Source organism: Sitodiplosis mosellana, unplaced genomic scaffold (genome assembly GCF_009176505.1).
Source record: "Sitodiplosis mosellana isolate CC-2019 unplaced genomic scaffold, AAFC_SMos_1.0 Smas_scaffold_14, whole genome shotgun sequence".
Lineage (NCBI taxonomy): Eukaryota > Metazoa > Arthropoda > Insecta > Diptera > Cecidomyiidae > Sitodiplosis > Sitodiplosis mosellana.
The window spans coordinates 529,071-556,277 of NW_022595256.1; the positions used below are offsets into that span (position 1 = coordinate 529,071).

Sequence of the window (27,207 nt, forward strand, 5' to 3'; positions counted from 1 at the left end):
TCTCTCTCTCTCTCTCTCTCTCTCTCTCTCTCTCTCTCTCTCTCTCTTTCCCATTTCGTTATGAATGTCTGCGTGAATTTCGTTTGAGCACGCAGTTTTTTCCTCGATTGTTGTTGCTGTTGCTCTGTATTCATCTCATCTGTGTCCCTTTGTTCCTAATGTCATTTCCCGAAAAAATGTTGGCGCAAAATTTGATGTGCCGCACACACACTCTTTGCCTTCGGGGTTCACATTTGGTTCCGTGCATTTATTTGAACATTTGCGATAGATTTTTTGATTGATTTATGATCGACAACAGCCGTTTTTGTTTAATTTTGGGGATAGCATTGACGCGAGCAAGAACAATGGCAGCAATAAAATTATACTTGTATTCGTTACGATGAGTGTTAATGTTACTATATGCGTGGTGGTGCGGTGATGTGGCGACGAATTATGGCGATTGTGTCATATTTTGTCCTCTCTCTCTCTGTGTCTCTCTCTCTCTCTTTCGGTTCTAGTTGTTCATGTATATAAAAATAAAAGACGATGTATATATTGAGTTGCTGCCATTGAAGATTCAAAATGAAGATTACCACAATAGAAACAATAACACCCGACGTGAATGATGTTATAAGACGTATTTATTGACTTGATCAGAATAAAATCAAACGCATCAAGAATTTTAGTTCGGAAAATGTGCTCGATAAGCATTCATTCTATTCATAGCGCTGAGAAATTCCCAATGGAGATACTGCAAAATCAGAATAAATTAACAAATGTCTTCATCTATAGAATTTCCACAAAGCGAATCCGCGTCTAAGAAATGCCTCCATCCGTCCATCCGACCAATTTTCTAATTCAAACCGCTTCAACAGTAATACTTTCACTTCGCCTGAACATCTCAACTTTTTTATAATGCTTTTTCGATATTTCCGGAGCCCATTAAGTGTCTAGTTAGAATTATGAATCTCCGGGTCGGTGCTACGCCATTGATTACGTTCTTTCACTCTCTTTTTTTTAATTCTATTTTATTGCCACTATCGATCCAAAATGAAAATTTATATCGGCAATTGAATGAACGTCAATCGTTTTGATTTCTTTAGCGCACGTTCATTAAATCCATCCAACCGACAATTATTCTTGATTTTAGATTGGAAAATACGTATATAAATGTACATAAATCGATGAACCAACCAGGAACAAAAAAAAGTGTACGCTTCGATAAAGCGTATACGCATCGAAAATGTTCTCATTTATTAGGATTTTTACGTGAATGATGACTAAAGTGAAACCGTGGCAATTGAAACAACTGCCACATCTTAACAATATTCCCGCCGACCGAGAAAAAAAAACGTAGAAACGAATCACATAATGCTGAGGGTATTTTATATCTCCTCTAACGATATACCCATTCAGTCAGTCAGTCACTCACTCACTCGTTTGCTGACTCGCTCACTCGTTCGTTCGTTCACACAGACAAGCGCACACACAAAATAATTCTCCTAATGCCAAAACCAAACGAAACGACATTTAGAGTGATTTATAGGTGAGCACATCAAATTCATTGATTTATGAATATGGCGGAGAAAATTTTTTGAAAACATTACAACAACAACGACAACGACTCCTGAATGACGAGAGCCGACAAATACGATGATATAATAAGCGAGAGGAAAAAAAACGCATATATACCCAGTGAAAATAAACATCGAAAAGTCTACAATGGCATAAACGATATAAATGTTCGGTTGAAAAATGTGCTGTGTGCCTAATAATAATCAGCTATATAGTATTATATTATTTTAGGGGTTGTTTCAACTTCCAACACATACACACACACACACACACACACAAACACACGAAAAAGGAATCACATTCATTTCATTTCACATTCATTTGGATTTACATTCCATTTCGTCCGCTCAAGTGAAAGTGAGAGGTGGAGAGAGCGAGAGAACGACAGAATGAAAGAACGTACAATTTTCAGCGTGTATATAGAAAATAAAATAGGAAAATGGCCGAACTAAGGGTCGTATTTCATCGAATATTGTGCGTTTTTTCACTCACTCTCTCTCGCTCGCCCGTCGTTTTGGCTAAATTGCCGAATTGAGAGAAAGACGACAAAGACCGACGTCTGATACAGTGAAACGCGTCGCTCGTCACCAGAGGCAACCTCAGCAGCAACGAAAAATGATGAACACTAAACGCACATAAAATGATTCTTATGCAAATTTCCAGTTGAAATTAATGCGATTGCACGTCTTCGGAGTAATAATCATGATATACAGAGACAGACAACATGCGATATCACATCAACTGAATTCGATATGCTGATTTTATGTTCCAACAGTGATACACATTTGGAGTGAGAGAGAGAGAGAGAGGGAGAGCGAAAAAAATGCGAGTGGCTAGATTTTTATGGCCGTTGAGCGCTCATATCAAACCGTCGCTTCAAAGTGCGTCAATTCTGAATCGATGGTCTCCGAAGATGGGGAGGATTCTTAATGTGATTATAAATCTTGATATTAGAAAACTAGCGCAATAAATAAAACTCAGCCAATTTGATAGGAACATTCGAATGCGAGTGATTGGGTTTTTTTCTCTCTTCGGTGTTCAAAGTAAATAAAACCGATTCCATCAAACCGCATGTGGACAGTTGCAGCAACAGCAGCAGCAAACATTAAATATCTCATTCAATTGTTGCAGATTCATTTAGTCACTTTTAGTCCGGTGGATATCTCTCAATAGCAACAGGCTTTGACTTGTGAATAAACAAAACATCAAATTCATTACTTTTGCGAAATGTGCCAATAAATCGATTTAACCGAAAACATGTGTCCCTGGCTAAACGAGAGAGAGGGAGCTAAAATATTTGCATTCATTCTGGTGAGATATGTCCTTTTTGGACAGGCCAAACGACAAAAAATGGTCTACCAATCTGGTTGAACCGACTGCACAATCAATTTCGGCTTGTCTGAATGGCTTTGTATCTGGGTTTCTCTCACAACTGATACTCAAGACAATTTAAAATGTATTTAATTGAGCGCTTTTGTTATTGTTTTGTATGTGTGTGTGTGTGTGTGTGTAGCAGCAAATAGATGCATCGGTGTAACGAACGAGTAAATCTCTATATTGAGACTCTTAAGTTGAGAGAAGGACCTCATCGTTCCAACTGAATAAATGTGTGTGTGTTTTTTTGCTGGTCTGGTCAACAGAGTTCTCCATTTTAGTTAGCTGATAAAATAAATCGACCAAATTGTGACATGTACGGTTTGGGCTTTTGGAACACATGTTGTTCCAATGCTCTCTCTCTCTCTCTCTCTCTCTCTCTCTCATGTTCAAATGTTTAATGTACACATACACGTACACACACCGGCCAAAAGGACATAAGTACACTCTGGATTGTCAGCATTGTGTGTAATTTCGTTGTGCTGCAGTTCGGCGTAACAATTTAATTTAATAGCTGGCATTCGTTCAGTCTCTCTCTCTCTCTCTCGAATTGGTTTGCATATATTGAAATGAAAGCCGTTACCCGTACCCGAGATAAATAAACATTTGCAATGACTGCCTGATTCACTAGATGCACACATAAGATATTCGGAATTCACTTCGAAAAAAGCAATATGTGGAAAAGACGAAAAAGTACCCAGCAAGAAAGATAGTTGTCGTTAGTTTATTTAGTGTGTAGTGTTGTACTGTGTTGTACTGTACGCTGTGCTGTGATGTTCTGGGCTGGACTTGAATGGGCTCTGTTCAAGCGATCAATGTTGATATGGCGCTGAATCAAATTGCACAACCACTTAAAAGCAGATCGGTTATAAATATCCAGAGCCACAAATCCAAAATCAATTTGTTACACAGTGATTTGAATTTAAGACACCGTGCTACATGTTAGCATTGGATAAATTGGCGTTCGTTGCCCATAAATATTTGGTTGAACTCTTTATCGCATGCAAAAGGGCACAGAGAGAACGTTCAACGCGACTGATTCCTCCGCATTTACCCGTATCATTTGGATCAAAACGAAAAATTTCATCCTCACCAACACTCGTTCCATATGTATGTATGTGAAAGAGAGTGGAGTGGTATCGAAAACCGCACCAATTAAACGTTGTATCCGAAATACAAATACATTCAAACCCTTCCAATTTCAGTGCTAATTTCAGCAACCAAAGTTTATATCTTTGTCATAGTTTATTTTCTCTGTCAAAATTGTGCTTTTTTCTGTTGCACAAACTGCAGTGCAGAGACGACGCACATGTGTCCACACATCAAATAAACACTTATACCGGTCGTTTGCAGAATGATTTTATTCCATTTGGTGATACATGTCCTATACGTCTCTACCATTTAGAATGAATGCATTTGGTGCGACAAAGATTTTCCGCATGCTCTTGCCCATATGAAGTCGAACTAAGCTTAAAAAAGTGCAATTCTATTGAAGTTTAACTTTAAATTTTTTTTTTTGGCTTTTGCGCCAATTGATGAACTGAAACGGCCTCATGCCTTTCAATCGGAACATACTGCTGATTTGCAACTCTTTGAGGGAGCGATAGAGACTGTGTGTACTTCTGCAGAAAAAGAGAAACGATTGCATGCACAGAACATAACGTTTTCATCGGTGCCTGTTTAACACCGTTTTCTCTTTGAAATGTACACCCGAGAGTTTTGCGTTTTACATTTTTCGCCGTCTGTATTACTGCTGCATCGGCATTGGGCTGTGTGAACGTGGAAAGTGTGAGATCGTTTAAGCGGCAACAAGTGTTTCTGCGTACATACGCACTGAATCATCGTTGCTTACACCGGATTTAACTTCAATTCAACGCACGGGTGTATACATTTTCTAACGGGCTATTGATAGACAGTTGCACTTTTCGGAATCATGAATGAGCTAATATCTTGTGGAATTGTATTCAATCATGCTAGTGGAGTTCAATAGTGAGATAGTTAATCATAATACTGTCCAAAAGTAAACGCTTTTTTACTATAATAAGGCGCCTTCGTTCCGAATACATGGAATTTTACCAATTTAAAAATAATTAAAAACAAAAATAAAAAGACCTTGAATTGCATTTGTATGGAAAAGAAAAATGCACGAATCGGCATTTGGATCAGTTGCAAAGAAAATGCATCGGAGCGCATGTGATGAATGTGAAAAAATATGCATTTCTTTCTTCGAAACATATTGATGTGATTTGAAAGAAATCCAGTTTTACGTAATGGCCCAATCTTACATACACATCACAACTCGGAGCACCAAACCGAGATGACAATGAGCGTAGCGAACGGGTAACAGCGTGTCATTCATTTTAGTATAGTATACTGTGATGCTTCTTAAACATTTTACATTGCAACTTTTTCCATATAGTCCTTTTGTTTTGCTTTCTTTTCGCTATGTGCCTCTGAAACTGCTATATGGTTGCCTTCGTTTCACCGAAAAAAAAAACACATAAATTCTCTATGAATAATACGTGATTTTTTCGTCTCAAGCTGAAATTTGAAATGGTGGTGCATAGAAGCAAGAAGAGGAGAAATAGTCATAATGGAAACGAAGCACAGCACTGGAAGGGCATATTGCACTTTGATAATAGCAGAGAAATGTGAAAAAAGAGACAGCGCTAACTTTGAAATGGATATGCTGAGAGAGAGTGTGTGTGCGTCTATGCAAGGAAAAGAAGAAGAAGAAGAAAAAACGACAATAAATTCAATGGTTAGCTGTCGCATACAGTAAATGCCAAGTCATAAATCTTAACTTTGTTGCAAAATGTTCAGTTTTGGGTACTGAAAATATGGATAAATCTCATTCGCTCAAATATTATGTGAAAGTAATATTCAGCGCATACGAAATATTGCACAAAAATGACAACAACCAAGACAAAAACGAATACTTTTTCTCTCTCCATCTCCGATGTGGAGGTTTTTTTCTTCTTCTTCTGTAAAGCGAATGGGAAAAGAACAAACGAGAACGATGTGTGTGTATGTATTTCATTTCAATCGAACGACCAAATGCTGTGCAAAATGTCAAAAGTGCGCACCGAAGGATGAGCACGGTTCTAGACGAATTATGTGAATTTCTTCGAAACGATGAATATGTCGCCATCGATATTTGCGTTGTGACTCTCTCGCCAACGTTCATCTTTGACATCGAGGGCACATTTCGTATGCATAAAACCAACTGTCGAATGTGCCTTACTTTGGCGTCCGCACCAAGAAAAAAAAACGAGCATTTTGATCAACTCTGGTCACTTTGGAAATGCCTTGAATTGTTTGGTGATTTATATTCGACAAACTGCGGATGAAGAGACAGAGCCAAACAAAATATAATCAATGGAAATAAATCCACATGAAGACGACAACACGACAGCATCTTCTCTCCTCACTGCTTACGCCCGAGTGACAAAGTGTCTCAATTTTTCATGCGATTGATTCATTGTCATAGCGGCGATTCGGTTTTTTTTTCCATATAGTCCGTGTGTTTTTTTTGCATTTCATTTTAAAATTCTTTCCACACATATGTGGCCATTGTTCTCATTCGACCCAAATATCTGTTTATGCTCTCATTTCTCTGTATTTTGGCAGTTGAACCAATTGCCAATTTTCGGCTCATATTTTTGTTTTCTTTGCAAAAAAAAAACACAGAAATGAAAAGGAAAAAAATTGAATGGGAACACCCGCAAACTGAAACTGTAACTTTCTGTTTTGACTTTGTTTTGCATAAAAGTTGACACTAAATTCGCAATGGCCATCGATCTTATTTCGTCTTTTGTCGCAAAGTCTGCATTCGTGATGAACAATAGTTACATCCAGCTGAGTGAACGACAATTGCAGCACACGAAAACCCGAAAAAGAGCGAGGAATTTTGCAATAAATTCCCCAGTCAGCCAGTTCCAAGCCACTTCCTAGTTCTCTGTTGCACAGTTGACACGGCATTTGAATAAAGAATTTCTTGGACAAAATTCAAATTAAACACACTCACACAAAACAAAAAGACGGGTGAATGGAAAAAAGAGAGAAGGACCCCGAAAGACAAAAAGAAAAACCAGCTATGACCGAAAAAAATTTTATTCTCTTGTCTTTGTTCGCTGTGTGTTACACTCTTACTCACGCTCTCTCTTGAAGAAATTTTTTTCGCAACAGACATAAATATAACACCGAAAATGTGCCTGTGTAAACATACTTAAAAGCAGCAGGTAATAAAACACTAACACAGCACTAAATTTTTAATGTGCGGCAATAAAATTTCTTTCATGAAAATTGTAAATAAAGCAAACCTCCTCTGTCCTGCTCTGGATTTATGCACACAGTTTGTTCACATTCAGATGCGCCCGTTACAAGTGGCTATGGACCTATTCTTTCTGGGTGTGTATGTGTGCACTTTTTTTTATTTCATTGCGAAGGAGAAAGACGAACGAAATAAAAAAAGAAAAGAAGAAGAAGAAGAAGCGCGGCAAACAAAAATCCATGCTTGAAAACCGAAAAAGGGACACAGACACACACTCAACGTCGTCGTCGTCGTAAGGAGGAAGAAAGTGAACATAAAATTAAAAACGAAGTTTTAAATCGTGCACACGCTGTACGAGTCATATTGAGGCATTTGAATCACTCCTGTTTTCTTTCTCTCGCTTTCTGTTTGGTGTTTGTGTGTGTGTGTGTGTGATATGTCTCTGAATTTGTGTGCCATTGAAGGCAATAAACCTTCGTTTAAACATACGCTCTGTCTACATATTTATGGTGTAGTGAAAATTTTGCGGAAGAATTGCAGTTATCACGTAACGATGCATCATCATACACACCAGTGCACACCAGTAGATAAGGCCATTTCGTATCGTACTGCCAGGGAGGAAAGGAAAGAAAATGACACAAAACATGAAAATGTGGGAAATACACAACAATCACATTTCTTTCAAAACGACAAACAAATAACGTACCGAAATTCATTTGACACAAACTAGTTTTGAAGTTGAACGAAGAAGAAAACAAAATTCGTTGACACCACAAATTCGGCACAACACCCCAACAGCTTTGAGTTTCTGGTGTGGATTTATCATTAGCGATGTGGCACATTTATCGAACAGAAACTTTTCTTTTTTAAATTTCTTTCAAACGATGAAACGACGACGTTTGCACGGGTAATTCGTGGTGGACGAGGTTTTCAGTTGGTTTTACTAATATCTCGTTAACACGGCATGAAAATGCGTCATTGTCCGTGATTGAAATAAATCACAGAATAATGTCGGAGTGCAATTACACAATTTTTGTGGCGTACTTGAACACTGATGACAGCGAACGAACCGAAAAAAAAAACGTGGCAGCAAATGTCCTTAGAGACAAACGAAGAACGCGAATACACAGAAACATTAAAGACGGCTAAATTACAACGGTTCAAATGCAGTAAATTCCATGATTCGCTGCTAAATGTAACGAGGAATGCAACGAGAAGTGGTGAAACCAATTTTTACTCTGTTTTTTCTCTCGAAAATTTTTGTTATCGAAACCGCAAATTTCGTGCCAAAAATCATCGTTGCATTACGATCTCGGTGTGTGTGTGTCTGTGTATGTGTGAATCTTACATGTGGCAATGTTCAAATTAACGAGCTAAATGTCATGAGTAAAACCCGGGCAGTTTATCATGAATCCATTAAATTCGAACATTTTTGATTTGTGGCTTTTATGCATTAGCGTTTCCATAATGTGAGATCCGTATCAGCGGCCATCATTCATGCCATATCTCCGATTGCAATTGCACTGCATTTGAACACACACACCAAAATTTATCGATCGGAAAAAATGCAAGCTCAACACAATTCAAATACAGATAAATCCACACATTGGAACAAAAAAAAATCCATTAAAATCCAACTACTTCCATTTTTTTCTCTCTCATCTCTTCCCATTCATTGATGGTGGTGGTAGTGTCGGGGCTGTCCCATTTCACTGAGACACCACAATTCTATGATTGAAGGAAATAAATAACAATTAATCATTACTATTTTCAAATAAAATTCATAAACACTCAAATGGTGGCTCCTGTGTGAGCGAATCATCTGTCTTCAATGGTGCATACGCATCGGGCTGGCTGCCATTGGGAAAAAAGGCATGAATATGCGTGTATGCATTTGCTCACGTTTGTCACCGAACCCCATCCGTGCATGAAATGTGTGTGTGTTTGTGTGCTATTGCAAAAACGCATTACCCAACATAAATTTCACCTCTCTTCCGCATATATGATTCGGTTCGGCCATCATCGTCGTCGTCGTCGACGTCGATGTCGTTGTTCCAAGCGCCAAATTCTTTGACAGTAAATCATTGTTGATGTTGATGCATATAAACACAGTGGCAGCGCAGAGCGCATACATGTTTGCACGTATCAAAACACGATGGGCCGAGAGAGTGCTCTGTCGGAGGATCGACACAGATCCGTTGAACGAGGATGGACGAGAGAAGAAAAAAATCGGATTGAAAATTGCAGCAGCAAAATGATGCACAAGATCAAAAGCAACCAGCTAATAAATGATTTTAAAAACGACAGCACTCATACACATGATATATAGTGCATTAAATAGTCGAACGCGATAATAAAATCGTGATACGAATCCACGACTCATAAATACTTCTTGTCATGTAGCGGCGTAGCTAGATAGTAGCTAGGCCAGGCGAGGCGAGTGCGAAAAAAACCATTTTGAATTGCAATATATGCACCGTTTATGATATCGCTCTGCTCGGGCAAAACATTTGATGGTTTTTCTGTAATTGCTTTCACAATTATATTGGGAGCGAGTGCATCATTCAAATATATGAGTTTCGTCTGCTATGAATTTCAACAGCAGTAGCTGCTGCAGCAGCAACAATGGCAGTATTGGTAGCACTAGCATCAGCAGTAGAGGCCCCCGTAGCTGTACGAAATGCAAATATGAGTTTGATGTGGCATTTCGATGAAAATATCACGGGATGCATTTGGTGGCTTGGACAGGAATCAATACTGATTTGTTGGACTACACAGACACGTAAAACATATACCCGTTTGCATCGGATGAAAAGCATCAAACGGATTTCATTTTCCAGCTGTAGTGGAATGTGTTCAAATTAGAGTGTTTGGTGCGCACATCATGTCCGATAAATCATATTTATGTCGATGCATGTATGGTTCATTTGCAATTGTCTGCCCATCTCCTATCGACGCATACACACACACACACACATACACGGGAGTACTGGGGCTTTACCACACAGTCCATAAAATGTTCACATATAGACACCCCTTGACATTGATATTTATAATTATCCTGGTGTAATCACTGTAACCGAAACGCACTATCGCCATCATTTTGCTATTCAAAAGGACGAAATCCATAAAACCGTTCAATCCATAAACTACGATATCAAAATTGGCCACCAATGGCTGCTGATAAAACCGGCAGCAGCAGCGTTAGGCAGAAGCAGGTCTCGAGGAATAAAGGGGGGTGGCGAGAAGAGGAGTGTATGGTTTAAATTACCAAAGATAAAAAAAGTGCCAGAAGCGACAGAGCATTCAAATTGGACGAGCCACAACCAGCAGCCGACAGTCTCCAATGGTCGACTATTTGAATTGTTGTCACATCGAACAGATGCGCTTGATGAACGCCATTTCGCTTATTTGTTCATCATATCAGTGTCGTGTTCATAGGAGACTCAAACGATCTCGCATCGAACATCCATTCAAAACCATTTGCCAGGCACTTTTTTTACTTCTCCAAACACTCACACTCACACACATGCACACAATGTGTCATGGCATCGGAAATATTACTCGAATTTATTTTCAGTGACGTTCATTGCAAATATTTAGCGGGCACAAGATAGACTTATGACGGAAGATAAAAGACAGCTTGGCCGATGTTACGTGCATATTCTCATTGTTGATATTCGCTTTCGCTTACAATGGTGAAACAATAATAATATTTAGATTCAGTAGAGAAGCAGAAGCAGCAGCACCGGTGTGCACCTTAATCACTGTATGCATGTGCATAGCGCTTCGTGTCTCATTGCTTTTGAAATATCGCACGTCTCATAAATCCAGCAGGTAACGTCCATGTGAAATTATGTGTGCGATGCGATTCGGGAAGAAATGATTTATTGGAACGGTATGTGTGTGTGTGTGTGAAAAACGTTCTCTGGTGCTTCCACCACTAGACAAGAAAAGCACACATAGCCAGTCTTCATCGGGCCGGAATTTTGTGTGTCTTTTTTGTTGTTGTTGGTCTTCTTTCTTTCGTTTGTTTGCTTTGTGTGTCCGTATGTTTCTCATGCAGCGCCATAAACTAGATAAAATGCGGCGGCTGGTGCATCAGGACGGGATGTGATCGCATACATCAAATAAGTATACTGGCACTTTTCCTAGTGTATTTATCATCATCGGCGTAACGTGACCGCGTTCTGCAATCTTTGAAGTGCATCCAGATCGGTTCGTCGTTGATGCTTTTAAAATGAGAGTGAACGAAAAAACGACACACAAAAGAATGACCATTGCAATGAACATTGGGCAATGCAACATTATGGAACGGACAGTGGCGGCGGAAAAAGCGCATACGAATGATAAATTTTCGCCATTTCAAAAGGTGTGAAACGATCTTTTCTGGCAATGCACGTGGCACAAAAGTAGACAATCAAATCGGACAACCGCCTCCGAGTCAAAAGATTTCCACGTGCAAAAAAGCAACGTCTATTGTTCTACTAGTTTACAAAATTTCATCGCGCCAGTGACTGTTTTTTTTCTCTCGTATCACATTGGCATTCATTTATCTTGTGTGGGTCATAAAAAAAACTATCACAAGCCCATGTTGAAACCAGGATAAAAACCAAAAAATGCAGCCATAACAAAGAATTGTATTGTATCCACCGGAGACATAATCTCACTGTAAAATCTCGCACAATAATCATCAACGCCAAAAAATATCATAAATTTATTATAAAGTAATACGTCATTTATTTCAATCTCTCAGATAAATGATCTTGGTGTGCATTACTGTGTGCACACTGCACACAAACACACGAACGAAAAAAAAATCGTTTCAATGTGAACTGCCTTTCGTTATGCGGGACACTTTTTTTACCAGGCTATTTTTATCTCAAAACAAATTAATGAAATGCATTTCATAAAAGTTAAAATGAATATGCGTAGTGCATGGAAATTATTTACTGCGTTGCCCATGCCAAACACAGAAATACTCACTCACACACCGAATTTAAATATGACATGCAACAACATCAACAGTAGCTTACTGCAACGACGAAAGCGAAAAAAGAAACATACTGGACATAAAACGATAACAGCGCATAAACATTTAGGTATTATGTTACAGCTGAACTGAAGCGAAGCGTGATAAAACCACTCGTTGATCCATTAGCATTCTTCGTTTGTTGCGGTAGATTTTTTTTCTCTCTTTACCTCTTGTCACTCATTCTATAAAATGGATTGCCTCTCATTTTTTTCTCTCTCTCTCTCTCTCATTACTCTGCAGCCACATAAAATGCACATGAAAAACTTGTATTTTGATCTATTCGTGATTTTATAAGGTGATTACTTGATATTGATCAAGCAACAATTTGTGAAATTTGAGACAAAATGTAAATGGTTGTAAATCAGTTGAAAGTATTAGTCATTCGACCGAAAATAATTTACCACAAATCAAACACTACTGATTTTGCTTCCAGTGCAATATTGTGACTAACTATTTGTAGCATTTTATGGCACGCAAACCGATAACATCTCTTCTAGTCGCATACATACCTAGCGAAATGTTACCAGATCTCATTTATTTCAATCTCATCGCTGCTGCGTTTCACACTTTTTACAAATATATAGTTTCAAAAAGCGAATAATTATCTATCATTGTCACTATTGCGTCGCGTAGATAAAACTTATCGATTCCCATATTTGCAGTTGTACATTCATTTTTGCTATCGCTGCTTCAATCAAAACCAGAAAACGAAATTGGCCTTTCAAATGCGCGTAACTTATCTCGCTGCTGCATTAGATTTGACACGGAGATCATCACACAAGTTTAATGCGATCCGATGAGTTGTCTATAAATCACTAAACAATAGTAAGGTACATTATTCTCTCCATAGGAATCAGCCGAAGCATCCGAATGAGCTCACCAAAACTGCCATATCGACCGTGATTATTTTATTGCAAAACGATAAATTCTGTCAATTTTTATTTTCTCATATAAAAAGTCATCGTTCACATTTAAAAGACATCGAACAACCCCTACATGTATGTGTATAGAGAGAGAGAGAGCAATAATTTGCGATCGAAGCGCAACGATATGGTATTAGAGCAAAAAACATGAGAGAATCGTCATGATCCTGATTTATATTCATTTTCCGTGGTTTGTGATCTCGTTCAAATCTTTTGAAGATGTGCTAATGGCTACATGTATTCTTCTTTGCCAAAAATTTATTGCACTTTTTTCGGATGTGTGTGTGTTTGTGTCGTGGTAGTGTGTGCTTATGAGGAAATGAAAAGACGTCGTTAATCCAAATTTATGGATGTTATCCTCGTTGCGTCGACAATAATGACACTAGCGCATATAAATCGCCTGTATCAATACGACTGTTTTCCTTTCTATCAATGTTCGATGACGCCATTCTCTCGGCCGACATTTCGTTTCATTCGAAATCACGAAGATGTCAAAACTTTTATTGTCATTTATTTACATGGTAATTCAGCGGATGCTGTGTAATTTTGGACACAGCGACGAAAAAATAATGGCAATTATGAAATTATACTGAAAAAATTGCCGATTAAGCCGCAACCAATCAACGTCTCAACAGTAAACATGCTCGAAAAACATTTGAAGTGAGAGAAAAATAAGAATATTGGCGACAATGTGTGAGGATTGTTTTCGAAAACAAGCATTATATTTAACAAACATCTAAACAAACGAACTTCAGTGGCAGTGGTACACATATTCGATTGAAATGTACAAATTTAAACCAAAATAAATGATAATTTATTGAACTTTGTCTGGTCAGATGTGTATACAAACTTTTGATAAGTATAAAACTGCACGTTTAGGACTATTTTGTCGGCGACGTCGGCACGGGAAAGCAATTGTACTTCATTTCCCATGGAATGTGCCCCGACTTGTTGTCGTCATAATTCACACGAATGTTTGCTTAATGACTCAAATGCGATTTTTTTCCGTTGAATCGACAAAATTTGTAACCAAAAAAAAAAAATTATCGACCATTGATGAAAAAAAAGGTTCAATCATCGCTGAACCAGAAATATCAAAAGGAACGGGGTCATTGAATTCTATCAATAGGTTCACGTCATTAAAAGTGCATAATCAAAAAGTAAAGTTCATTGCATGTCAGAAATGCGTTTGGCAAAAATAAATATGCAAATTTCGGCTAAAAATTGTTAAACGTCGTCGAATGTATTGAATTGATTTGGTCAAGCGGCCAGTTGGGCCTTTGTGTGTGTGTGCGTGTGAACAATTTATGAATTTTATTAGTGCTTTAAATGAGAATTTATGGAATGAATCAATGGAAAAAAAAGGCATTTAGACGAAAATTAAAAGCGACGAATGAGTTCCAACTGTCCATATTATTGGCGCTGAAGAGTAAATTACGATTATTCGAAATGAAACGACGAGCGGCTGAATGCCGCGCACACCATTTTGAATAGGTTCTCTTTATTCGATTTTGTCATTTTACGGCTTTGTGTCCGTCAATCGGTCGCAAGCAATTTCTTTTTTTCTTCTTCTTCCTCGCTCTGTGTTCAATTTAGTGCTTACTCATTTCATTGAAAATTCGTTGGATACATTTTTTTTTCGTTTTGTTTATTGTAACATAAATTTTGCTGATGCATATACCTTTCGCTTCATTCATTTCAATTCGGAAAGGAAGCGAACAGAAAAAAAACAAATTTCATTTAAGGCGGATCATTTGTGTGTCGAAGTCAATTTTGCAATTCGATTTAAGCGCTTCATTACAATGAAAAAGATAAATAAATGAATCAAGCATTGGAAAACCGACCAAAAGAAGAGAATTACCATAAAAAAAGACGAAACAACAACCGATTCGTATTAAAAAATGCAAAAAACCTAATAAACTCAGTAACATTATGAGAAATGCAATAAATGTGACATATTTATAAACCTCATTCGATTTGATGTGCTATCGAGAATCGAATCCAGTTAAGAACCTTCGATTCGGCACTCGTGATCGGATGCACTTGATTTATCTGCTAGCTGGTTGTCTCCTCTCTTTGCAATAATTAACCGGTGTTCGGCATTAAAAGCATCTTCATGTCTTCCTCTCTCACTCTTTCTTCCAGTGGCCGGTGTTCGAACGAAGCGGCCAACAAGAGCCAGAATGCCACTTACTTATCATAATGAAACAAACACATGACACGTTTGCGTTCAAATTGAATTGCAGCACTACGTACGTACGACCGAGATGTTGATTTAACAAATTGAACGCCATAGAAGGCAAATTGTGTGTCTATGAAATGTTCAGCGCAATGCAATGTGCAGTGCAGAGCTGCCACAACCACATTCCATTCTAGCTCCGACGAAAAACACGAAAAAGCGGCAAAAATGCAAAAGAAAAATTAATTATTATCGTAAAATAATAATGATAACGTATGATAACAACAATAAATGGCCATAAAATCAAGCCGAGAGAGAGACGCTTTGATTGTCGTGTTCTTCGGAGCATTCTCAAGTTTTTGAGCGCTCTTGACTTGAATCCAATTCCAATCCAATCCCAATCTCAATCGCAAGCAGGTCATCGAACGTAATTCATTCCAGAGCATAAATTTTATTCGTCTTGTTTTTTATTTTGTCAAATTGAACGGTGTCGTTGTTGTTTGTGTTTTTTTTTGTGTTGTTCTCTCACTCACGATCGCAAAATCGGCCTATGCTTGCATTCAAGATTATATGCTCGAACTAAATTGAAAAGGAGCTGAGAAAGAGAAAAAAAACTCACCATCACCACATTTTCAATTCAATGTGCTGTACGGTGCTGAACACTTAGTTGCGAATATCAAAAAGTAATAAAACTTTCTGGGCGCGCGAGAGAGTGAGAGAGGGAGAGAGGGAAAAATGCGGTGCGGTGGAAATTTATTGATGTAACTCATTCATTCATTTGCATGCACGGTATATATCCATCGTTATTCACAATATTATTCGTAATCGATGTGTATGCGATATCAAATGCCGTATGGATGCTGCTTGCCCTAAGGACGTCCCGTGTTCATGCCTTCAGAAGATTTGACGATTCATTTAGCTCGCATCGTTTTTAATACATTTCTTAGCTTGCATATGATCACACCATAAACCAGTAATACACAATGTAATAAAAAAAATGATGACGACGACAAAAGGCGGCGGTTCATTTGCACGAAAATGCAAATAAAAACGCGAATTTCATTAAGTTTCGTGGTAATTGCTGTCACTTTGACCAGTAATAAAACAGTATTACTCCGAAGATTACTTTGGTCTTATTGCTAAGCGCTATTAGTTGAGCGGGAACCCGAAAAAAAAAACGAAAAATGGAAGAATAAATCGAAAGCGATCAAGTGCAATAAGACTATGCGCGCTGCGATGAGCACACACGTGAATCATGCGCGAATGGAGGAGCAAACGTTAATTTTATTGGAATTTTTCATTATTGATTTAAATTCTGGCCTATCGCTTAGATTGATAACAACGACAATGTGACAGTATTTTCGATGATTTCAATTCAAGTTGCAAATTTGCACCTATCGTAAAAATTTGATGTGGCCATATAAAAGGCGTAAACTGTTTAGTTTACTGACGCTGTTCTTTTCGTATGCTCATTTCGTTTCGTGAACGCGTTGAATCAAACGAATAATTTGAATGTGTCTTAGTGGATTGCGAACCGATTATTCAACGAAACGAATTCAAAACTGTTGAAATTGAGCGAAAAATTGAAATAATTACTCGGTATTCCAACAATTCATAATGATTTATTTGATGCAACTGAAGAGTATTTTCCGTGGTGAGCGCAATCAAAAGGTGTGAAATCTAGTCAACATGAGATATTCGTTACGTTTATCGAAACAATCAATCTAGAGATAAACATTTTCTGATAGCGGTTTACAAATTAATAAAGCTCCACCTACATATCTGTTCTACGCAACGAGATCACAACGAGTGCTGTTGTCGTTTTTTCTCCTCACCATTTGATCTTAGATCTCCTCATTCGTTACGTAATAACACAATAAGTCCATCTGCCGTACGAACAGTGCACAGCACAAAATGAGTAGTGATAGTTTGTGTTAATCTTTTTTCAACTGCAGCATGCCATAAATCTGTCCAATCTGTAAAAAGATGATGCACAATAGAACTTTTCGGTGTGCAAATTCCACCGATAGCTGCTGCTGCTGCTGCACTCACACATTCCGGAAAACCCGCTTCGATTGAAAAGCCGAACAGAACAATACGATGCATCGTCGGCTGTTACGCAGAGTGAAAAAAAAATCGCACACATAAAATAGCGGCGCAGAGCGATGCTCTGCAAAAGGGGGAAAAATATGTGAAACAAGAGTAAAAACTATAATTCATTTTTATTTATTTATTTTCTCATGATTTATATCGTCGTTTGCATTGCTTTAAAAACTATTCACGGTGTGCGTCTGTGTTTGTGCAATGTGCATACTACAATCATCATTTGCTTGCTGGTGAGCGATGCAAGCAGAACTCCTTGTAATAAAACGTGAAATCGAATGATAGAAAGCGAAACACACACAGGCACACATACACACAGTCGCAGCCAAGCTCTCTCGGAAATTGAGCGCACAAAGCGTCTTCTAATTTATAAGCATTCAGAATTATGGCACAAACACAACGTTTGACTGCTTCTGAATGCTACTATACCAATCCATTGTAGAGCAATGAACATTCAGATCATAAATGTGAGTTTTTTTTGTTTTTGCACAACGCCAAATGAAAATCGCTTGCGAATAGATTTACGAGCAAAATGCGATTTTGCTGCAATTCGAGTCGAGTCTATATCTCTCTCGGTGCCGTTTCTGCACGACGAACGTCATCATCACTGGAATATGACTTAGGAGCGAGCAAGCAGGCAAACGAACGAACGAGTTTTTATGGCCACCGAGAAAAGTGATGCAATGAGAATGTGAGAACAAATGATAAAGTGACAATGATCATGTTAGACAATCACGCGTATGCTTAGCTCGTATCCTGTCTGCCACTAAATATCCATGTCAAACTACAACAAAAGGACATCGTATGATCATGCATATATAGCGAGTATAATGACAGGAATTGGCAAAATGAACATATTTAGTGTGCAGAACGAGACAAAAAACTCATCGACCAAAAAATACCTTCTGCAAAACTGTAAAGTGGCTCAACACACACAGCGTGATGAGTTGGCTCTGCGTTCAGTCAAAGAACAACGCCATTTATTTTGAGCCCTGATTGCTTGCGGTGGATGAAGTTGACACACTCACTCACCATATCTGCATACATTTTCCTGTAGTCGTTTTTGCTGCAAAATGCACTTTTTTCCTAGGTATATCGCAGCGACGTTTGCTTTACTTGTTTGTTTTTTCAAGTGGCATCATTGAACGGTGCAAGCACTAAACACAACGTTGCACTGACGTTTCCGCTAAATTTCAGTCGAAATCACATCGTGTAGATGCACAAAAAGAGATACACTTGTGAAAACATGGTGCCAGGGGATGGAGAGAGAGAGAGAGAGAGAGAACGAAAAAACAAACTCGTCTGAAACCATTCAAAGCACTTCAAATACAACGCAAATCAAATTGCGCCCCAGTAGAATGGAGTGAGTTTTGAATGATAGGTGATGTTGGAGTACCACAACGACAGCCACCAAAAACTCTTGACATAAAGTCATACAGCACATTTTTTACACCTAGCCGGTGCAGAGCGAGAGACCGTGTTTTTAAATTCGATTTCGGTTGTGTACCTTACGTATTCGTTATTTACGGGATGGATTGCTCCCATATGGATATGGTTGGTGTTTTTCGCTCGTTGATGTAAACTGACTTTAAATCTCGCTGATGATTGCCGTTTATTTTAGCATTTTCTCGCTTCACTTCACTCGCGTCAAAGGTGGTGTGCGCTGCTGCATTGAAGCTTGAACAAAAAATGCACTGCTGAAAAAAATTGACACTAGAAAGTGCACTAGTTGATTATATTGCCACTATGAGGCTTACATCTTGCCACGATAAAGTGGCCGAAAAAAATTGAGTCGCGGTGATGCTGAAGTGCAGCAACAGCAGCAGCAATAGCATATCCACTCAACGCTGATGATGATGATATTCCATCATGCATACTGAACGAGGCTGGTGCATGACACCGCTCTTTATTGTTGTACTTTCGATGCAGCCCCCATCCACCGTATGCATTTTTTTGCGGTCCATCTCAATTTTTAGAAACCATTTGAATTGAGACGCGGAAAAACGTCGAGTACTTATGACCATGGATCATGTTCGCTCAAACCAAACCATTGTGTGTATCAAACAATTGTCCGTCGTGTCCACAAATGTGTTTTTGTGTGTGTTCTTTTTTCGTTCGTACTCTTTTCGGACCAATACTTTTTTTTCGTTGTTCGTTTTCACTTGTACTCAATGCATCTCGACAACTGTTTACTTGTAGGACATTCATAGAGAGTGTGCATCATTCATGTTTTGAAAAAAAAAAGTGAATCAAAAAGCAACGCCGATTGTATCGTTAAACAACAGCGAACAAAAAGAGCAAGTATTCAACAAGCTACTAATATAAAAGGAATAACAAAACAGACGCGTATTTCGTTGGCGTGTAGTAGATACATATATACAAAAACAAGTTTTTCTCGAGAGCTAGGAAAAAAAAATTGTATGTGTTTCCATTCACGGCCGAAATTCTGTTATCATTGAGAATTTAACTGAAAGAATCGTCACCAAACCAATTTCAAGCGCGTATACGATGGGGGTGCAAGCGATGTGCATTTCAATAATAATACACGCGGAACAAACATAGAACTACCATTGAGTGAGCCACTCACAAATCAAACGGAACAATATTCAACGCACGCAGACAAAAGTATGATATGTTTATGGAGCAGAAAATAAAAAGAGTCGATGTGTACAGAAAGAAGCAAAAAAAACACAACTCACAGAGAGAGAGAGGGAGAGTCAATAAAAATGAAATGGAACTGCAACTGGTACAATTTTGTAGGTTCGTTTGTTTTCGGCAGCCGCGCGCACTTAATGCACAAGTGATGTTCATATTAATGCGTAATGAATGCTGATGAATTCTGATATCGCATACGTGGACGCTCATTCGGTCAGGCGCGCGATTTTTTTTGTTCGTCTTGTTCTTCGTTGACATTTGACAGGCTTATGCAGTTTTTGTTTCTTTTACTGTTTTCGATTGAACTTATCTGAACGTACATATCAATGAGTTTGCTTTCAAATGGCCTTTTAATTTCGGGCAATTTAAATTCACGGTTTTGCATATCAACCGAAGAAAAAACGGTTTAAACCACTGTAATGGATATGAAATGAAGGCTTGAATACATTATATATCGGAAAATACCAAACAGACTCAATTGCAGTCAAGTTAGCATAATCAATAATTTCTGCTTGTAAATAGTTTGTTTTTGTCTAAAACAACGATTACTTTTTTTGGTCTGAAGAAATTACTCGAATTGGGAGTGAGGCTGTCAGCGTGTAGGGAACTATTCAAATCCTGATTCAATAATTTCGTGACATGAGAAATAAATTGAAGGCGGAAGTTGACGCAAATCGAAATAATTCTGGTTTCCAATGGGCATTTGATGTCACGTTCCGATATCGTTTCGTTTTTGGTACGCTGATAAACGTTGCATGTAAAATATGTCAGCTTGCGAGCTAATACCAAACAAATAGGATTAAATGCCACAAATAACTGAATGACAATCGAAATAGCAGCATTGAGTTTCTCGTTTTTCTTTCCATCTCCCACTCTTTCTCTCTCTCCCGGCCGTGGAATCGATTCGAGAGCATCCTTCTTGTTTATCGTGCGCGCACCACAAAAATTCCATCGAAAAAAAAGAGTACAAGGGGCCTTGACAATCCGAACGAGCTTTATCTTTGATTGTTGTCCACCAGCGTAAAATGAAGCAACCCATCACAGTGTGTCACATAGGAAAGGCTCTATTTAGCATTACACTGTTTCGTCTATTCGATATGAAATACCGATATAAGCGCGTCGCCTCGGCCTCGGCCGACAAACGGTGGCGGTGGTGACGGGCAGCGGCGGCCGGAATGGAATATGTGGAGCACATTATTAAACTGCATGACATTACACGATCGACTTTCGGAATCAAACTGCCACCATGCCTGCCATCATCGTCATTAAATGCAGTCAGCACAGTACAGCTGTGCAAATGAACACATGAACGATGCCCGAGTACGAGAAATTGAAGCGCACAACACCATATCTACAAACAAACTATAACAACACAGGCACTAAAGCAATAACATGATAGAGAATTTACGAGCGGCCGGGAAAAAGGAAAACAAAAAGAGAAAAAGAGTAACAACGACAACGGCCATCACACAAATCACTCTAACCAAACATATCATGTGTTTAATCGACTCTTGTGTGGTGTTGTGCAAATGCGTATTTGGCAATTCAGTTTCACATAAATATTCTCTGTCTCGCGTGCTCTCTCTCTCTCTCTCTGCCATTCTATTTCTTTCCTCTTTTTTCCCTTCTGTTTCTTCCACGGCTCTTTGTTGTACGAAGAGCGCGCGTTCTTCCAGTGTGTCGCTTTGTTTAGTTCCTATGTCAGTTTTGTCCGTGTTCCCTGTCGCTATGAATGTTCACCGAGCGAGTATTTGTTTGCATTTTTGCTGTCGATGTTTTCCAATCGGTTTTATAGCCCGCTTGTAGTGAGTATGTGCCTGTTTGTTTGTTTGTTTATTCGTTTGCTCGTCTTTTTCTGCTGCTGCTGCCTCCTTCTTCTTCTTTTTCCACGAAATTGGACATGCAATGGCAGTTGGCACCATTCACTCTTTGCATTTTTTTTTCTTCTTATTCGTCGTCGTCGTCGCTTCTACACACTGTGTGTTATGCGTGCAATTTATGTATGAAATTCACTTCAAACCTAATATATTCGAAGAACCCAACAACTGACGATTCACGACAATATTATATTAAATTGCTATTGCATTTTTGCACTCCATCTCCCTTATCCTCTTCACTTCCATTTGGCTCTAAGTGTGTGTACTTTATTTGTGGTTGTGGCTGTCTTGTTAGAGTTGTTAGTTCGACGACGTTGTTGAAATAAAGACAAACAGAGAGTCACTCGCGCGCGATCAGTAAGTGGAACAGAAGCAATCGAAAGCATAAAGGAAGCAGCCAATGGTCAATTCGGACCTGAAATGTCTTACTTTTTTGGTGTTGAAATCATGAACTGTTGTGTCCGGGTGTTGTGTGCGTCTGTCTCTCTTTCACACAAAATGCCACACACTGCATTTCACTTTGTTAGTCAACTATGCGACAATTCAACGTGAACCGTATCACTCGTACTCGAACGTACGACAAGTTTTATTAACATGTTTTTTTGATTGCGTTTTTGTGTGTTGTTTGCGCGCACACGAATTGAGCGGAAAGAAAGAAATCGCACAGCAAACGTCATTCAATTGGTGTTGCGTATCAAAGGATTTGCATTTCTCAACAACTGTATAAATTATTGTGTGCAAGTTGCATTCAACATTAATTCAAGCGCATAAATATTCATCAGAACGAGCGATGCAATCCAATCGATGGCACTGTGTGACGATTGCTAACTCAAAGTTGAGTATGTGTACGAACGTGTGTATGTTTGTGTTTGCAAAGTGAAAATATCATTTGCTTTTCTTTCGTTTTTTTTTCCTCGGCACTGTAACGATGGCGCAGAGCAGAGTGTTCGAGGCATCACTTGGCAAATTGAATGATGACACTTTACTACCTACACAATTCACTCAGCAATCAAATGAAGCGTCGAAAAAAATGAACTCATCGAATCACAACAACTGCACAATAAAAAAGGTAGAGACAGACACACACACACACCGAGGAAGAATGCATCAGACATAAATATCATGTGAGTTGGTTCAGTCAACAGTTTTCGGATCGTTGACTCGGTGTGCTCTTTTGTGCATCTTTGCAGATATTTGATTTGCATATTGGCAACAATTAACTGAAAGAGCAGCGACACGTTCGGTCTGTTCATCAATCACATCGCTTGAATGCGGCGAGAATATTTCGTCTCGCGAATCGTTTCGCTGTGACTGCATGTGTGGGTTATTTCTCATATTAAACTATATGAGTTGGTGGCATTCGTTTCTCTTTTTTTTATTGTTCGTTTTTGATTGGAGGCCTTTCCCATTTTGTCTCTCGTTGACTTTCATCACTTGCATGTCATCATACTGATGTACTGGCGCACGAACTCTCTGCTCTTAGCTATAAAAAGAATGGGCCCGCATTTCGTCATCGTCCGCTGTTCCAAACAATCTCACTTCAACCGGTTGTGTGTGCTTGCTGCACAAAGAAGAGAGTCAACGTGAGATTTATGTAGATGCGAAAAAAAGCATTCAAATGCCTGTACTGTGTGCTGTGTGACATTTATGGTCATGTATGGCGTGTCGATTCATTTGCACTCTTTGGAATTTTCGGAACTGTACAGTGCGAAAGCCGGAAAAAGAATTTGAAAAAGAGACATACTACATACCTCATCGTCGCACGCATTCTTTTTTCGCTCTCTTGATGAATAGAACTAAAATAGAACCTTTTAGACTCTACCAAACGAGCCGCTCACTCTTTTATTGTTGGATGTGGTTTGAGCGATGTCTGTGCAGCGCCTACGTCGCATCGCGGGAGAGCGCGCACGATAGACAGACAGAGAGAGAGAGAACAACAGAGACAGAGACGAATGACCGAAATGTGCGAAATTGAGCATATATGCGACCGATCCGGTCACGGGAATGCTGGAGCAATAAATAATTCACAATTATCATGACACAATATGTACCGAGCCGCGAAACATGTGCATTTTTGTAGAAGTTCATGAATCGTTCAGTAATTACTGCCATTGTTATTGCCATGGTAATTTGACAGTTGTTTTGCATGCATTCCATTGAATTAATTCGTCTGGTGAAGCGTTTGAATGCAGCGGAAAAAACATTTTATGGCTGACAAAACGAATGAATAATGTGATTAGCCATATCACAATGGTGAGTGATGATTATGATGATCACATTCGAGTTTCGTTCAATAAACATCATTGCGACTGAAAGAATATTACAAAGCTTCCCGAAAATCGAGAATTAGGCAACAACAACAAAAATTAGGCGGCTTCAAGTATTAATCACAAGAATTTGCATCAAATTTTGTAGAAAAAAACCTAGGAAAAAACAACTCTTATAAAAATCGTTGATGAATAGCCGAGAGTTGAGCCTGTCAGTAGTATTTGTTGTTGTAATTTGTTAGTTCGAACTCTCACCGCTTGCATGTACAATGCAAATCAGATGCGTTTTTAGGGGCGCCACTTTCGTGAAGCTTGTATTAGACTCAATCTACGTGAATAGCCTACCCATAGAAAAATGAACGTTCCTTTGTAACATCCTGGTTTTATCGATTTTATTTCGACTAAAATTTTTAATAAACTCGGAAAAATGTAATGGCATAAACATTGATGATTGAAAATAAAAGGTGTCTTAAGTGCTTGTCGATCCTCATTTTATACCCTCCCCATTGACTTTGTTCATGATTCAAAGTTCCATCGGCTCGAATCGAAAAAAAAGCTTCCTTGTTGTTTACTTACCTGATGTCAATGCTGATGACTTTCAACTGAATTTCTGTGGGAAGAAAAAAAAAATTTATTAACCATGGAGTGAACGTAACAGATTGTTGTAAATATGCTGTTAGCAATTTTTGTCAATAATTTTCATTAATGAGTTGTGCTTGAACGTTAATTATGGAAATAGGTATCTATTATTTTTGAGGCGTCATCAATGGTAGCTTTGAATATATAGTAAAGAAAAAAGTTCACCACTTTTGAAACTAATTACATTAGCTCTAGCCCCGTAGCAAAAAGGTAAATGAATTTAGAACTCATAGCATTTCAATGGTGGGGAAAACTTTCCGGGTGAGCAATAACTTGGTCAATATGTTTCAGTGAAAACATTGTTACACTCGACCTAAAAGTGAATTGGTATTCGCTCAATGGACTGCGCCTGGTTGAAACCAAAAGTTGAATATGCATGAAGGGTTTAATAAAGTTGTTCACAAAAAAATCAAGATGAGCGGTCAATTTTCATCAGTTCACAGAGATAAGCCTAGTCGTTAGATGATGAGACTTCGGTCTAAATTCGTCGTTGAATGTGGCATTATTTATTGCAGTTGAGTGCGCAAACAGTTGATGTTTTAAAATTGAAAATTGCCTGATTTTATGCAGTCATAGCACGAACATTTCGCTGCTATTAATTCACTGAATTTGTGTTCGTAGCCACGAAAAAAAACCATCGTGATCGTGGAAGAAAGCAAAACATGTAAATGAGTCCTCATGATGGACGGAGACTAATATGTGAATAAACTTGTTTCATTTTGATGGTGCACATGCTGTTAATGTTCGCTAACTGTGAAATACTTTTGTCGAAAAAAAAGACGACGACGACGACAAGAAAACGAAAAACGAAATAGAAATGCAAAAATCCCATCAAATAGATGCAGCATTTTTTACGGCGTTTCTTTTCGCACACCAAAAACAACATTCACACGAGAGATAGAGAGAGAAAAAAAAGGAGCAAACGAAGAGAAGGAAAAAAAAGTTGCGCTGCATACTAACATACAAAAACCATAATTTTATATCGAAAAATCCTAAAAATACACACAGTGATCGTCATGATTGGAGTTTAACATCATAATTTTCCAGCTAAAATTCAATCCGACCGACTGAACGAACGGTTTAACGACTTTGAAAGAGACGTTTTATTTTCTGAATGATTCCCTCAAGCGGGCCATCGATCAGAAGTTTGGTCATCCATAACAAGCATAATTTATGGTGACACATCAGAAGCGCGAAATACCAAAGTAATGGCCTGGTCCATTTTGAGAATGAGCCAATAATCAAACACTGCTCAGAGCGATTTGAGCAGTTTGTTGTTTATGCTTTTTTATGAGTTCGTCAATAAAATCGACTTGGAATAAGAACGAGGAGTGCGTGTGGACGATACTTTTTTCTGGGTTCATTTTCTTGTCCATCGTTTTTTTTCTGGGTTTTGTGATGTGGTGCAAGACATCATGCCAGGAAACATCAAAAATACATTTCGCGCACAATAAAAATAATGTTCACTATATTTTTGCCATTTTTATTGCATTTAAAGTGGTTATGTGATATGTGAGCATCGATTTATAGCCGTCTATGCAACAGAGATCGAGAGAGTATTTGTGCATACGTACAAGTGATGATGCATTATCTCTTTATACTACGTCTCTCCCTTTCCTTCTCTCTCGCCTCTCTGCGGAGAAAGAGATGAAAAAAAATAGCCATCACGCAGATTTAAATGATCGCATTCGGGCAAGAGCACGCATAAAATCCACGAAAAAAATATTCTCTCGCCGAACGCGTTGATTGTGATCCGTTTGGATCGTTTGTGTATATAAATATACTACACAACATTCCACGTCGCGCACATTTTGTATATTTGTTTTGAAGATTGAATGATTTATTGCTGTCAGCTTGATGGAAAATGTACTCAATTTATATCGTTCACTCAAGATACGACAGCGTCAACACAGAGCCTCTCATTTATAAAGATTTGCAGCGACCCCGCGCGCGCTCTCTTTCTCGCCACATTGATGTACAGAAGTGGCAGTTGTTGTTGGGGCCTGTTTATACTTTATTAAATCGGCTTCTTCTTTGTGCTCTTGCTCTTGCCTCTTTGTCGATTGTGTGGTCATATCTTATTTCTGTCTCTGCTCTATCAATTATCGTGCCGGTCGTTCTTTTTTTCGTCTTCGTCGTCTTCGTCGTCTTCGTCGTTGGAATTTGATGCCATTGCTGGGCTTAGCCTTTTGACGTTTAATTTTACACTTACCAGTCGACCGCGAATATTAATAAAGTATACTGAAAATCATTTCATTTTCAAGCTCATACATATTTCTTCTCTCTCTCTCTCTCTCTCTCTCTCTCTCTCTCTCTCTCTCTCTCTCT

The 27,207-nt window shown here is 38.6% G+C and overlaps 1 protein-coding gene across 1 annotated transcript in view; it reads right to left on the reverse strand.

The window, feature by feature from the left end:
• Nucleotides 1-27,207, reverse strand: part of LOC129567997 (protein tiptop) — a 187,727-nt gene that overhangs the window by 134,477 nt on the left and 26,043 nt on the right. The window contains exon 2 of the mRNA XM_055445466.1: nt 24,817-24,850. The gene's annotated coding sequence lies outside the window, so the exon portion shown is untranslated. The remainder of the gene's footprint in view (nt 1-24,816; nt 24,851-27,207) is intronic.